We start from the raw sequence: 13,431 nt of genomic DNA, 5'->3' as shown, positions 1-13,431 counted from the left end.
GCTCGCTCCTAGGTGGCAGCACTACATTGTTTATGTAGTGTATGCCAACGCCATCACTTAGTGAGATTGAGTTTTTATGCCGGGCAGCCTGTGTTGGCGGCGCTGAGGTGCGATTTAAATCTTTACACACGTTTTTACCGAAATTTTGTACGAGCATTCATGTCTGTTCTCTGTGGGGCAGGGCATGTTGCAAGAATACCGGACAGCAACCCTGCAAAGATGGCGTTCGCTTCCGATCCGGCAGGGACGAGACGACGTGGAGCGCAGCGAGCGAGATGGGCAGACCAGGTGCAGAACGACTTGGCGAGCTTGGGGCGTATTCGAGGATGGAGAGATGCGGCCTCGAACCGTGTATTGTGGCGTTAAATTGTTGATTCAGTGTTATCTGTTTAGATGTGGACTAAATAAATTAAATGAATGAATGAATCAACCATCACCAGATAGTGGTCAGAGTCGATGTTAGCGCCACGATATGTTCTGACGTCGATAATGTCGGAGAAGTGCCGTCCATCAATCAGAACGTGGTCGATTTGTGATTCTGTCTGCAGTGGTGATCTCCAGGTGTACCTATACGGAAGGCTGTGTTGGAAGTAGGTGCTGCGAATGGTCATATTCTTGGAGGCGGCGAAATAAATTAGTCGTAGGCCGTTTTCGTTCGTCAGCCGGTGAGCGCTGAACTCTCCAATAGTCGGTCTAAACTCCTCCTCTTGGCCAACCTGAGCGTTCAAATCTTCTATGATGATTTTGACGTCGTGGTTTGGGCAGCTGTCGTACTCACGTTCCAGCTGCGCGTAGAATGCGTCCTTATCATCATCAGTGCTTCCGGAGTGTGGGCTATGGACGTTGATTATGCTGAAGTTGAAGAACCGGCCTTTGATCCTCAACCTGCACATTCTTTCATTGATCGGTCACCACTCGATCACGCGCCTCTGCATATCGCCCATCACTATGAAAGTTGTTCCCAGCTCGTGTGTGTTGCCGCAGCTCTGGTAGATGGTACACCCAAAAAACAAATCTGACAATTATTGTATATTGTAAATCTGGGCATATACAATTCTGTAAGCTTTTTATACAAATATTGTATTAAAATAATACAATTCTGTATTATTTCAATACAACAATTGTATTAAAATCTTCCGAAATTGTATATGCCCAATTATTATACAGTTTCTGTAAGGTTCTTATGCAGAACTGTATTAAAATCTGCCATCCGCTGGTTGGGATGATTACCTCTAAACGTTTGCACCATTGATCCCTTCTAACAAACCTCGGCGAGTATGCGTGTGCTTCCGATGAAGTTGAAAGATTTGCAGTTCCACGAACCGAGTTTCCAATCGCTAGTCCCTTTTCGTCGCGGTGGTCTTCGCCGATGGTTCCGGTCCGTACTCCCTTGTTGATTGTTTGTTGCTTATGTTTTTTTAAAGGCTGGCTTGCAGAGCCTGACACCAAACCCCCTAAATTTCTGGAGGACCATTCCTCCTTATTCCCGGTGGACCATGGTGCACAGTTTCACTTAGAGTCCCTCGCTGGCACTCGGACGATGATCAGCCGCCCCTAACATGGAGAACAGACGCTGTTGTGAGCCGATCCTGACATGGGGACAGACGCTCAGCCGCTCAGTAAGACAGGGGCGGGGGGTGCCGCGGCCCCGGGCCCCCACAATTCTTATGTACCAAAACCTACCTTTTTTGTACATTTTGGGGCCCCCACAACTTGTTGGTCCCGGGGCCCACTTCCGGCTAAATGCGACCCTGCGGGTATGCTTTGAAGCGTAACGCATAGTAACGCTTGCCTTCTTACCCAAACCGTTTCAATGAATTACTTACTTTGAGCGTGCTTACAGCGGCACACTAGGAGTTAACTCATTGACGAATACATAGACCGAAATGTCCGGTACAAAGCCATCAGAAAATCGGGCACCATGTCTTCTTCTTCATTTTGAAGAAAATACCCCTCGTGGGTGACGAATTACATTATATTTACATAAATATTTTACGAGCGCTGACTTACCCCTCTTGACGTTTTGACAGTTTGTCTGTTTGTTTTTCTCCCTTCCTTGCGACGTCGTTTCGCTTTAGCATCGTGAATAAATATTAATGATTATCCGTATCGAAAACATGACATGACAATGCGTCGCATTTTTGGGAAGTATGGTATCGTTGAGGACATCGACATCAAGCGTCCACCGCCAGGAACTGGAAATGCTTTTGCTTTTGTTCGTTACCAAACGTTGGACATGGCTCACCGAGCTAAGCTGCTGTGAAGGAAATGCGTGGATTCCTGTTAGGGGCACCGGATCGTCGTATTCGTATCGATTTTGTTGATAACGGAACAACACCATCGTTCTCAAAGAGCAGTGAAGGTTTTGAGGAAGGCGGTGAGTATCGTCGCGGCCCCGACTACGAATATCCGGTGGCGGTGCATCATACGAGGAAAATTCATCGTACGGCTATGGTGGAAGACCGTTCCGCGGCCGTGGTGGTTTCCGTGGCGGTTTTCATCGTGATGGCCCACCGCACCACGGGAACAATGATGAATGGCGTCGATCACGAGCCGATGGCGAATATGATTCACGCCGTCGTTCTGGATCACGTGAACCAGGAATCGATAGATCTCGCTCCCGTTCACCGAGGCGACGCAGTCCGGCTGATTCTGATTCGTCTTCTTGTAGGAATGGCATGTTATCGAATGCAAGAACGTTACCAGAAGTGGCACGGAAATCTACCACAGTCTGGCAAGGGGCGCTGATTTTAAAGAGTTCACTATTCCCCGCCAAGTTGCACCTAACGGACGGAGACAACGAAATAGTGGACAGCTTGATGAAGGACGAGGAAGGTAAACACCACCTTCGTATTACTTAGCGACTACGCCTCGATCAACTCAAGTTGGAAGATGTGCAGAAGCGCCTATCGACGTCATCGTCGCACGCAATCTTCCTCGGCCTGCCGGGATCGACGTCATCGGTAGCATCGTCAGATGATGCCAGCGTTCAGACGCGTCCACTGCGTAATCTCGTGTCCTACCTGAAGCAGGAAGAAGCGGCCGGCGTTATATCCTTACTCAATAAGGAAACGGAAGCAACCGGTGTGCTCTACTTATTCCCACCATGCGATTTTTCGACAGAATTGTTGAAACGAACATGTCACAACCTTACTTTATTGGAAGATTAGTTGGTTGGTTGCTTGATTTGTTAGTTGGTAGAATGATTAATTCTCGCTTAACTTTTCAAAAGGACCTAAGTAACATTTTTTCATGAATTAATTTGATTAGCGCAATCAACAGAACAACATGAAAGCTATTGATTGCAGTATTCAAATTAATTCATGAAAAAAATGTTACTTAGGCCTTTTGAAAAGTTAAGCGAGAATTGATTGGTTGGTTGCTGCTTGATTTGTTAGTTGGTAGAACTGTTGAATGGTTGATAGTTGGTTGGTTGCTTGATTGATTGTTGGTCGGCTGGTTAGTTGATTAGTTGTTTTGTTATTTGGTTGATTGGTTGGTTATTTGATTGATAGGTTGCTTGACTGGTTGGTTGATTGGTTACTTGATTAGTCGGTCGGCTGGTTAGTTGATTAGTTGTTTTGTTGGTTGCTTGGATGACTAATTGGTTGGTTGGTTGATTGGTAGCATGCTTGAATGGATGGTCGTTTGATTGATTAGTAATTTGGTTTATGGGTTGCTGCTAGTTTACAACCAACCATTCAAGCAAGCTACCAATCAATTTATTAACTAATCAACCAAGCAACCAACAAAACAAATAATCAACTAACCAGCCGACTAACCAATCAATCAACCTGTCAAGCAACTAACCAATCAATCGTACCATACTACCAACTAACAAATCAAGCAGCAGCCAACCAAATAATCAACCAACCAATCAAGTAACCAACCAGTCAAACAAGCTACCAATCTACCAAGCAATAAAGCAACCAACCAACTAATCAACCAATCAAGCAACCAACCAACTGATTAACCAAGCAATCAACAAAACAACTTATCAACTAACCAGCCGACCAACTAATCAACCAATCAACTAAATAACCACAACCAATCAATCAACCATCAGTAAACCAACCAGTCAACCACTCAAGCAACCAACAATTCAACCATTCAAGCAAGCTACCATACCAATCAATCAATCAAACAAGCAATCAACCAATCAAGCAACTTAGCCACTTAGTCGATTGCTGTGTAACAATATGGGTCTTCGGGCCTCTCAACAAAAGTTCGTTTTGAAGTGATCTTAAAATAGGTATGTATTCGTAATCATTACGGTAATTTATTACACATTACGGTAGTGTGGGCAGCAATGCGAGCCACCAAGTTAAGTAAATGTAGCTCCGTAAATATAATCAATGGTTCATATTGAATAAATGTCATCGTGTATTTTACGCGACAATATTATTTAATGTCCCGATCTCCGTCTCACTGAACATATTCATCTCATCGCGAAACTAATAAATACGTCACCAATTTCGTCGCTTCTTTTTGTAAACATGTGTGCTCACTGCCGAAAAAATCACAAAAATGAAATAAATCAAATACCTTTCCATTGCTTTGTTCTTGATGAGATGAACATCGATCAGAAAAGCATGCACTTTATGATAAACTATAGAAAAAACTCAAGCCAATGAGGACAAACAAGACAAATAAGCCAAATAAATCAAACGAGACAATGAGGGCAAATCAGCCAATCAAGACCAATAAGACAACCAAGACAATAAAGCCAAATAAGACAAACAAGACAATTTAGACAAACAAGCCAAATAAGACAAACGAGACAATGATGACAATTCAGCCAATGAGGACAAACAAGAAAATTAGCCAAATAAGACAAACAAGACGATTAAGACAAATAAGCCAAATGAGACAATGAGGATAGTTCAGGTAATTAAGACAAACAAGACAAATAAACCAAATTAGCCAAATAAGACAAACGAGACAATGAGGACAAATCAGCCAATCAAGACCAATAAGACAATAAAGCCAAATAAGACAAACAAGACAATTTAGACAAACGAGACAATGAGTACAATTCAGCCAATAAAGCAAAATAAGACAACAAGAGAAATAAGCCTAAATAAAAGCCAAATATTAATCGTGACAACGGGTCGGAGCCGTATCAGTGAGTCACGATTAGTGTGGTCAATGAATCACAGGAACTTTTAGACCAAGGCGAGATCAAGTTTCAGAGTCTATTATGTTAAATCTTATATTAGGATTAATGCTTCAAAATAGATGCAAGACCTGCAAAAAAAACGGTGGAACTTGAGGTGCTGTGGCAATCTTTTTACTGGTTCCAGTTCTCATCTACTTTACTCTACGAATCACTTTTGTTCTAGGGTAGCTCAACGGCACTGTACATTTATAATACCTTCGAACCTGGACGAATGTAAGGCCCTTTCTACGTACTTCATTGAGTCATATTTTCCTCTTCATCTGGGGAATTGCTCTGATTACTGCATTACCAGTTGGGAAGGCTGTCAAAATGGTCAAAATAGTAGATGAGTAGTGCGGTCAGCAAAGTTACATTTTCACCGGATGCTGGCGGGCGGCCGGAGTGAGCGCTAGCCTTGATTGCAATCGTACCGTTGGCCAATAAACTTCCAGTACGAGAAAATCGGAACCGACCCTCACGGCTGACTAGTGGCTTTGGTTCGTAAAATCATCGATTTTCCATCGAACGCACGTCTGGCACCAACCAGATCTAGCTGGTTTCCACCAGAGCCGCATTCCAGCATAAGTATACTAACGCCATTCCCGCAACTGCGTCGACTACCACATCAACTGGAAGAGCATCGCCATGAACTTTCTGGCGACCAGCAAGCCACTGATTAACGGAGTGAGACAACTGGAATAAACTATTGGTTTACCGGTCTGCTCTGTACACATTTCTTGTTTTCCGTTCAAGGGCAACTATAATCCAGCGGCTGTGCCATCAAGGGTGTCCTACAAAAAGCTGAAACACTAGCGGTGGTAGCTCTAGTCTAGTGTATAAAATCCGCAAACTATCCTGATCGCGACCCCGAAGACGACAGCCAGATTGTGATTATGACGATGATAATCAAATGGTCAAGAGGTTGATGAGATGTCGTAATACTGGAGCGTTCTCCGGATTGATAATCACTAGTGTTCCTGCTGCTCTGATGACGATCGTTCTCCAGCATCGATTCCTTGAGTCAGAGGGTGGAAAAAACGCTACCTTCTTTGTTAAATCTTCGCTGTCCGTATGCTGCAAATGGTTGCCAGAGGAATTGTGACGGTTCTTGTTGATTTTGTAAAGCCTCTTTGTCGATCAGAGGCACTGAACTTGAATTAATAGTTTTCAGTCACTTTGATCCGTTGCTGTTCCGCAGGCGGCGGTGGTGGTATTTGGTTCAGCTAACGAAATGGCCCAATCCAGAGGTGCTTCCTACCCGCACTTTTCTGTCACGGTGATCGAGGACGCTGACGATGGAGTGAAGCGGTTTTCGTGTTCGGAACCAGTAGTGGAATTCCGATGGCTGGAATGGATCCGACATACCAATTTTTTACTTATATCAGAATGTATACACGGTTCCGGTGGCTACATAAAATTCGTTGCCGACTGGGTTGAAAAATACTTACAGAAACGATTCCTCGTGAGTTCTGCATCCGAACCACCCGTCTTTGTAAACAGCTTTTTGGCTGGTTATCCTAGATCGATAATCGTTTCAGCAAAGTGTCCTTTTGGGCTGGTGTACCGCGAACATCGAATCGAAAGATCCTGGGTGCGAACGCGGTAAATACAAACCGTGCGAGGCGAGCTGATTTTTTTGACAGCAGTACCGACCGACACTGATGCGAAAAAACACTGGCGATTGATGATGATGCCCAGCGGTGTGCTGTGCAATAATGCGTGAGGATGATAGAAGATTGATGAGGATGTCATTTTGCTTCTTTGGAGGATCTGAGCGCCGGCGTTCTCATAATCGTCTGCATCGGTAGTCGTAGTAAAGCAAATGTTGTATTCCTGAATCCCTTTATTGGTTCCAACACAAGGCCGTCGGAGTATGCCACCTTATTTTTAGGTTTGCGTCGATCAACAGCTGCTGCCTATTTAAAGAAAAGTTTTTTATTCTAAATTACTTTATTGACGATCTAAAAAAACTTACCTAGTCCAGCTCTGGGAGCCTTATCCGGCACGATAGTCCTTTTTGATACAGAAGCAGGAGCAGGAATTCGTTTATCCGGGTCCGACCCTCGTAAAATTTTCGGTGCATCAGGTTTCCAGCAATCAATTTCTTCGTCGTAAAGTAATTTGTATTTGTATGGTATGGTGTTTTCATACATTCCAGGAATTTCGTCCAGCAGTACATCTTTTAGTGAACACTCCTTAACCTTGAGCACTTACATACAAAGGGCGGCCGAATCGTAGTTCCTCGATTTGATTAACTTCTCTCGCTGGTCCACTCGTCTCGATTTATTGATTTTTGAATCAGAAACAGGAGGTAAACAAAAATGGAAATGACAACTGTTGTCAAACTGACGTGATTCGAATTGAGGAGCTTCTCAATGGTCGAGTGATTGTAATAATTGTAATCCGTCACTCTCCAGGGGTATATAGTGGTGCCTGAAAAAATGGCCACCACAGTGTCTATGTATTCGTCAATGGTTAACTTTTGGAAAACAATATTTATGGCGAAAGGCATCTAAGGTTTAATATCTCGAAAATAAGCACCTCAATCGAAATATTTGGTAGGTGTAGTAGCGGACACCTTCCTACATGACTGGTACCAAATAATTTTTCGTGAAAAGTTCCTACTGTTGAGAAAACCCCCGTTAGATGTCTTTCGCCATACTAATTTCTGGCGGTTAACTCATGCTGGCAATTTTTACATATACGAAAGCGCATGGATGCTAACAGCGGCGTGTAGAAAACCAACCACTGTATGTGATTCATTGTTATGAACTTGAGATCTACTTTCATGAATAAATAATGGTAATTTGGAATAAGCTGATATTAAATTTAGGTTTATTTTTATTTATAAATCATTAAAAGAATACTGGTTAAAGTAATATTTTAAGATAAAAAGTAAATATAAAAAAAAAACAGAAATGAAAAAATAAAGAACATAAAAAAAATTAAAAATAGATAAACAAATGAAAAACAAGGTAAAAATTCTTCCATAATAAAAAAAATATGAGAAAAAAAATATATAATAATATATAACGTCCCGAGAGCGACGATCTCGATAACAGAGATTGGTATGATCTAGCCGTACGTAACGAAAATAAAAATTGAGTTACGTTGTAATATTTTGGCCCTTCTAAGCCCATAGTTCGATTATTAGCAGGAAACCTCAGCAGGAAGCTAGCATTCCCCGAATGCAAGATGTTGCGAGGATAACTGCTAAATAATGGAACTACACGCACATTCGAGTGGCTCAAATTAGTATGGAAAAAACTTTTTTCAATTTTTTTGGTAAACCTCCCTTTTATTCTGTTCTATTTGATGCCCTGGTGCTCGGGACAAAATTTCAGACAAATCAGTCAACGTTTGGGCGGTCCTAAACTCGTTGGAAGTCTATATGCAAAAATGTATGCAGAAACGTCAATAAACAGCGATTTGCCGTTAGACGACACAATTTACGATGAAGAACGTGGAAGAACTATAAGGGCTCATAAAAAAAAATGAAAAAGTTTTTTTTGAGCCACCTTAAGACATCATCTTAATTCGTCTAGCTGAGTCAATCAGGTATAAAACACTATAGTTGCCGGAGCTAACATATAGCCTTTCGGTACACTTAGTGTACGAAAAATGCAAAAAAAATAATGAGTTTACAAGGATTTTATGTGTCAGGCCCTTTTTTACAACCGGACGACCATTCTCCCTTATAATATGTTTTTAATATGTTACTGTTTATAACGTACCCCTCGAACAACTTGATAAAACCAAGTAGGTATGTATCCTCCTTATCCAACATTTGCGCAGAGCGCATACTCGCACATGCAAGAAAACATTCCGACAAGCGCCTTCCATCCTGGCCGCATTCCGTGGAACTCCTCCCATTCCCACCCACTGAAGGCCTGCTTTAAATGTCCACAGGATAGAGCACATTATCTCGTTTTCCTGATTTGTCTGCCGTGTGTTTTTTTCTCCATACTCTGATGGTGTGTGCGGCAGCTGTGCTGTGGTGGCCCGTAAGGACTAAGGATACGCGTGAAGCTTTCTCCATCAGTATTTAGGAGCAGCAGAGCAGTCACCATCGTCGTCGTCGTTGTCGTCGTCGTGGGCAGCGCGTGTAGTGATAAGCGAAAGGACATTTTCTCCAAACGAAGCATGTTCTGCTAGTCGAGAAATTTGTAGTCCGTGTCGTGCGTGCGTGCGTGTGCTGCTGCTGCAAACTCCTGCAGCAATCGACGAGCAGGACACGGTCGACGGCGTGTTTTTTCGGTTGTGTTCCTCCGGTACGGTCGGTTTCTTACGAGTTCGGTGCGTGGTTCGGTCGACGGTGCGTACGTTTAGCGTCCTTAGTGTATCACAACCGAAGCAGATAGTGGAAATCCAACGTCCCGAGAAGCGGATTAATCGGCAGCCTTCCTCGATGGAAAATTGATGAAAACCTCAAGTGGTGGAAAAATTATAGGTCACTCACATTCTCACGTTTTCTATGGCTTTTCCTCGTCAGACACCTTTTCCTTCCACCACCGAGGACTATGCCCCGTGTGTCGTGCCGTTGCTCGGTGGCCGAGAGCTCTCTTCCATTTGCTCCAGTATTGTAGCATATTGCTGCTCTGTTATCTCGATAGGGTGGGCCGGATTATGTTATTATGGTTCCAATTTGAAGTGTGCACAAAGCGGAATGTGTCATGTAAATTTTGATTATATTCTTGTTTTGTCATATAGGTTTCTAGGTATAAGTCTATTAATTATTTTGAAGCATTTTCAAGACATGAGTCCCATAAATATGCAAAAAGTTTGGTTAGAGTTTATGAACGTGTATTTTCGTATCTGTCCTTGAATTAACTGAATCGGAACTATGTGGCTGTTGTAACCAGAATCGTTTACTTCTCATGGATGAGATGGTGTACCATGAGCTACACAAGCTCACGTAGCATCGATACTGTGTCACGAGCGAACCTAGCGTAAATAACTGAGTGAGCGTGTCTCAATATACGTTTTATGAGACTCATCTCATGCGCTAGGAATGCATAGTTGGCGTTACTTAGGCGAGGATATTATTGAATGACCATCTCCCGCTCAAGTTGTTTTACGGACCTTCGCTGTTGTTTGCCATGGCAAACAGCGCCTGAGTTGATCACACTGAGATGTCTCATTGTGACTCACCAATGTTAATGTACACACTTAAAATAAATCGCCGAATTCGGTAAAATTTTACCGAAATCTCAACATCAGAACTGTTCGGTAAATAATTTAACTGATTTTCGGTTATTTTGACAGTTGAACAATGGAAAAAATTACAAAAAATCTGTAAAATAAATTACCGAACAGTTCTGCTGTTGAGATTTCGGTAAAATTTACCGAATACGGTGAAATGAGTTAAGTGTGTAAGCTACGTGAGACTCGCGTGCGCTAAAGTCTATGCTCAATCTCATCCCTTTTTGTACGCGTGATAATAACTCATTAGTCTCCTTAACCTATCCAGCTTTTTACGCTCGCCATAAATCGCATGGGGGTGATTCAACAATGACAGCTCTTGTGTACAAACTTGTTTTGTTGCATCTAAGCAAGCATGACCAAATTTTAAAATTCTTCTGTCAACAATTTGCTCATGTTTATGCTGTCGAAAGGTAAATTATTCAAAATCAAAGTTTTATATTTTAGAGTTCTAAGCACAATTTCGGAGACAGATCAAGTGGTCAATATGAAGAGAAACAGAAGTGGATGAATGCTTCCTGAGCACATGCGGCTATTAACACGAGATCAACATAAAAGAAGGCGTAGATAGGACTTTCATTGCACAGATCTACCACGACTTTCCCATCGTACTGCAGCTGTACGGTCGAATGCAATTTAAGTTTCTAATTACATTCTAGGCTGCTGGACAGCGAGATATATTGTGCAAGCTAGTTGGTTTCGAAGTAAAAGTAAATCTAGGGGTTTCTTTGTTATACTAATCGTTAACGGGCGTTATTTAGAATTAGAGGCATATTCAATTGATGAGATTTAGATTGAGAGAGAGAGAAATGAGATTTTGATTCCATTTCTAAATATTCATTAACAAATATTAAAATGTAGTCGTTTTTTTAAATATGCCGCAAGTTGTTGAAATGATATGAAATGAACTCACTCGAACCATTTCAAATGGATTCCTTCAAGGCTGTAAAGTATTAATTTTCAAGTCTCTATTGACAAATCCAAGTGATAAAAAAAAGAAGAAGACATGCGATGGTGAGAAACAACAAAATCGTTCATGGCGAAGTATACAGCAGTGATTTCAAAATGCCCGAATAAAATTCAAAACAAATTCTAATTAAAACTAATCAATGTAAAGTGCGAGAAAATGGAAATCTATATTTTAGGTGCATTACACGAAATTTTTTTTAGAATAATGTGTTCTAAATCTAGCTTTTCATTTTTCTCGCACTTTACATTCATTAGTTTTAAATAGAATACCTTTAGAATTTTATACGAGCATTTTAAAATCGCCGCCGTATACTTCGCCATGAACTATTTTGTTGTTTCTCACCATCGCATCTTCTTCTTTATCTCTTGATTCGTCAATACACTCGATTGTTTCCTCGTTCAATACAAAAAAAAAAGCTATTCTTATTCATGGTGCATCTCGATACCATATAAGCACTTCTGTAATACAGTGCTCAGGGTTAGTTTGTTTTGCGTCAAAAAGCATAAGTCACGGGTAAAGAGTATAACATCGATTCAAAATTGATCCCGGCATTGACAGAAAGCGATTGATTTCGACTATATTGTAGAAGATCGAGCAAGAAAGATTTAGGTCCACAAATTATGGATGCTGTATGGTTCAGCAGAGCAGATAAACTTGACCAAAATAACGAAGCGTATCGTATCGGTCTTATGAAATAGATTAATTTGATTGGGGAGTTTCCGCTAGTAGAGGAAGCTGCCGTTGTCAGGAAAATGATCCACTGCGTGCTATGCATTTGAAATAAAACTTAATTTGTCCAGGTGGAAGTACTTTTGCATTATCTTAAGCTAATCTCGATAGATCGGAATATATGGTTGAAATTTTCATTATTCCGAGCTCTTGAAGAGAGGCTTCCGAGCCTCTTGAACGTAGGCTTCCAAGCCTCTAGAAAGATGAATTCCAAGTTGTTAAAATGAGGCTTCCGGGCCTCTCGAAAGGAGGCTTCCGGGCCTCTTGAAAGGAGGCTCCCGGGCCTCTTGAAAGGAGGCTCCCGAACCTCTTGAAAGGAGGCTCCCGGGCCTCTTGAAAGGAGGCTCCCGGGCCGCTTTAAAGGAGGCTCCCAGGCCTATTGAGAGGAGGCTCCTGGGCCTCTTGACAGGATGCTCCCGGGCCTATTGAAAGGAGGCTACCGGGCCCTTGAAAGGAGGCTCCCGGGCCCTTGAAAAGAGGCTCCCGGGCCTTTTGAAAGGAGGCTCCCGGGCCTCTTGAAAGGAGGCTCCCAGGCCTCTTGAAAGGAGGCTCCCAGGCCTCTTGAAAGGAGCCTCCCGGGCATCTTGACAGGATGCTCCCGGGCCTATTGTAAGGAGGCTACCAGGCCTTTTGAAAGTAGGCTCCCGGGCCTCTTGTTATGAGGCTCCCGGGTATCTTGGAACGGAGCTTCCGGGTCTCTTGAAATAAGGCCTTTGAACCTCTTGAAAGTAGGTTTCCGAACCTTTTGAAAAGAGGTTTCCAATCCTCTTGAAAGGAGTACTCCGAGGTGCTTTCGAGAAGCGTTGAAAAATGCTTCAAATCCTCTTGTAACTGAGCTCTTAAAAAAAAGTACCAACCTGCATCGCGGTTAGCTCTTTTTTGCAAATTGAATATTTTTCGGATGCTTGATTTGTCCAAATATCACATGTATTTGCGGCTCGAACATACACTCGTAAAAATGAATATGAATCCGAGCGTAGGCTGGATGCTCATGTTTTGCACCGCGCTCACAGCGGCGCTCGAAGTTTGATGTTTTCAGCGTGGTTGTGATTGTCACTTTGACCACGGTACCGAACATTTCTCGCTTAACTTTTCAAAAGGACGTAAGTAACATTTTTTCATGAATTAATTTGAATAGCGCAATCAACAGAACACCATGAAAGCTTTTGATTGCAATACTCAAATTAATTCATTAAAAAAATGTTGCTTAGGTCCTTTTGAAAAGTTAAGCGAGATTTGTTTCAATCAACAGACATTAGTTTGAGCTTGGCTTAGCATCCGGGTGTTCAAAATCCAGTTATATAGAATTGGAATTCATTGGTTCTATGATACTTTGTTCGTAAAAGTAAAAAGAAAATTATTTCTAATCTTA

At 42.1% G+C, this 13,431-nt stretch overlaps 1 protein-coding gene, 1 long non-coding RNA gene and 1 pseudogene across 3 annotated transcripts in view; 2 read left to right on the top strand and 1 right to left on the bottom strand.

Annotated features, from left to right (window-relative positions):
* Nucleotides 1-13,431, top strand: part of LOC134216603 (uncharacterized) — a 79,499-nt gene that overhangs the window by 18,182 nt on the left and 47,886 nt on the right. Inside the window, exon 1 of one of the 2 annotated variants that reach the window (XM_062695468.1) lies at nucleotides 9,253-9,608. The exons of the other annotated variant lie outside the window; for it this stretch is intronic. The gene's annotated coding sequence lies outside the window, so the exon portion shown is untranslated. Of the gene's footprint in view, nucleotides 1-9,252; nucleotides 9,609-13,431 lie in introns of those variants that run through there. 2 annotated transcript variants of the gene reach the window in all.
* Nucleotides 2,129-3,170, top strand: LOC134209819 (RNA-binding protein spenito-like; annotated as a pseudogene).
* LOC134216600 (uncharacterized) lies at nucleotides 5,433-7,448 on the bottom strand. Its single transcript, XR_009980737.1, has 3 exons — nucleotides 7,134-7,448; nucleotides 6,607-7,074; nucleotides 5,433-6,503 (listed from the first exon to the last, which is right to left on the bottom strand). It is a non-coding gene; the product is annotated as an uncharacterized LOC134216600 (long non-coding RNA).

The sequence above is a fragment of the Armigeres subalbatus genome, chromosome 2 (assembly GCF_024139115.2).
Source record: "Armigeres subalbatus isolate Guangzhou_Male chromosome 2, GZ_Asu_2, whole genome shotgun sequence".
Taxonomy (NCBI): Eukaryota; Metazoa; Arthropoda; class Insecta; order Diptera; family Culicidae; genus Armigeres; species Armigeres subalbatus.
The sequence above is the reverse complement of the archived record's forward strand: the minus strand, read 5'-3'. Positions and strand labels throughout refer to the sequence as shown.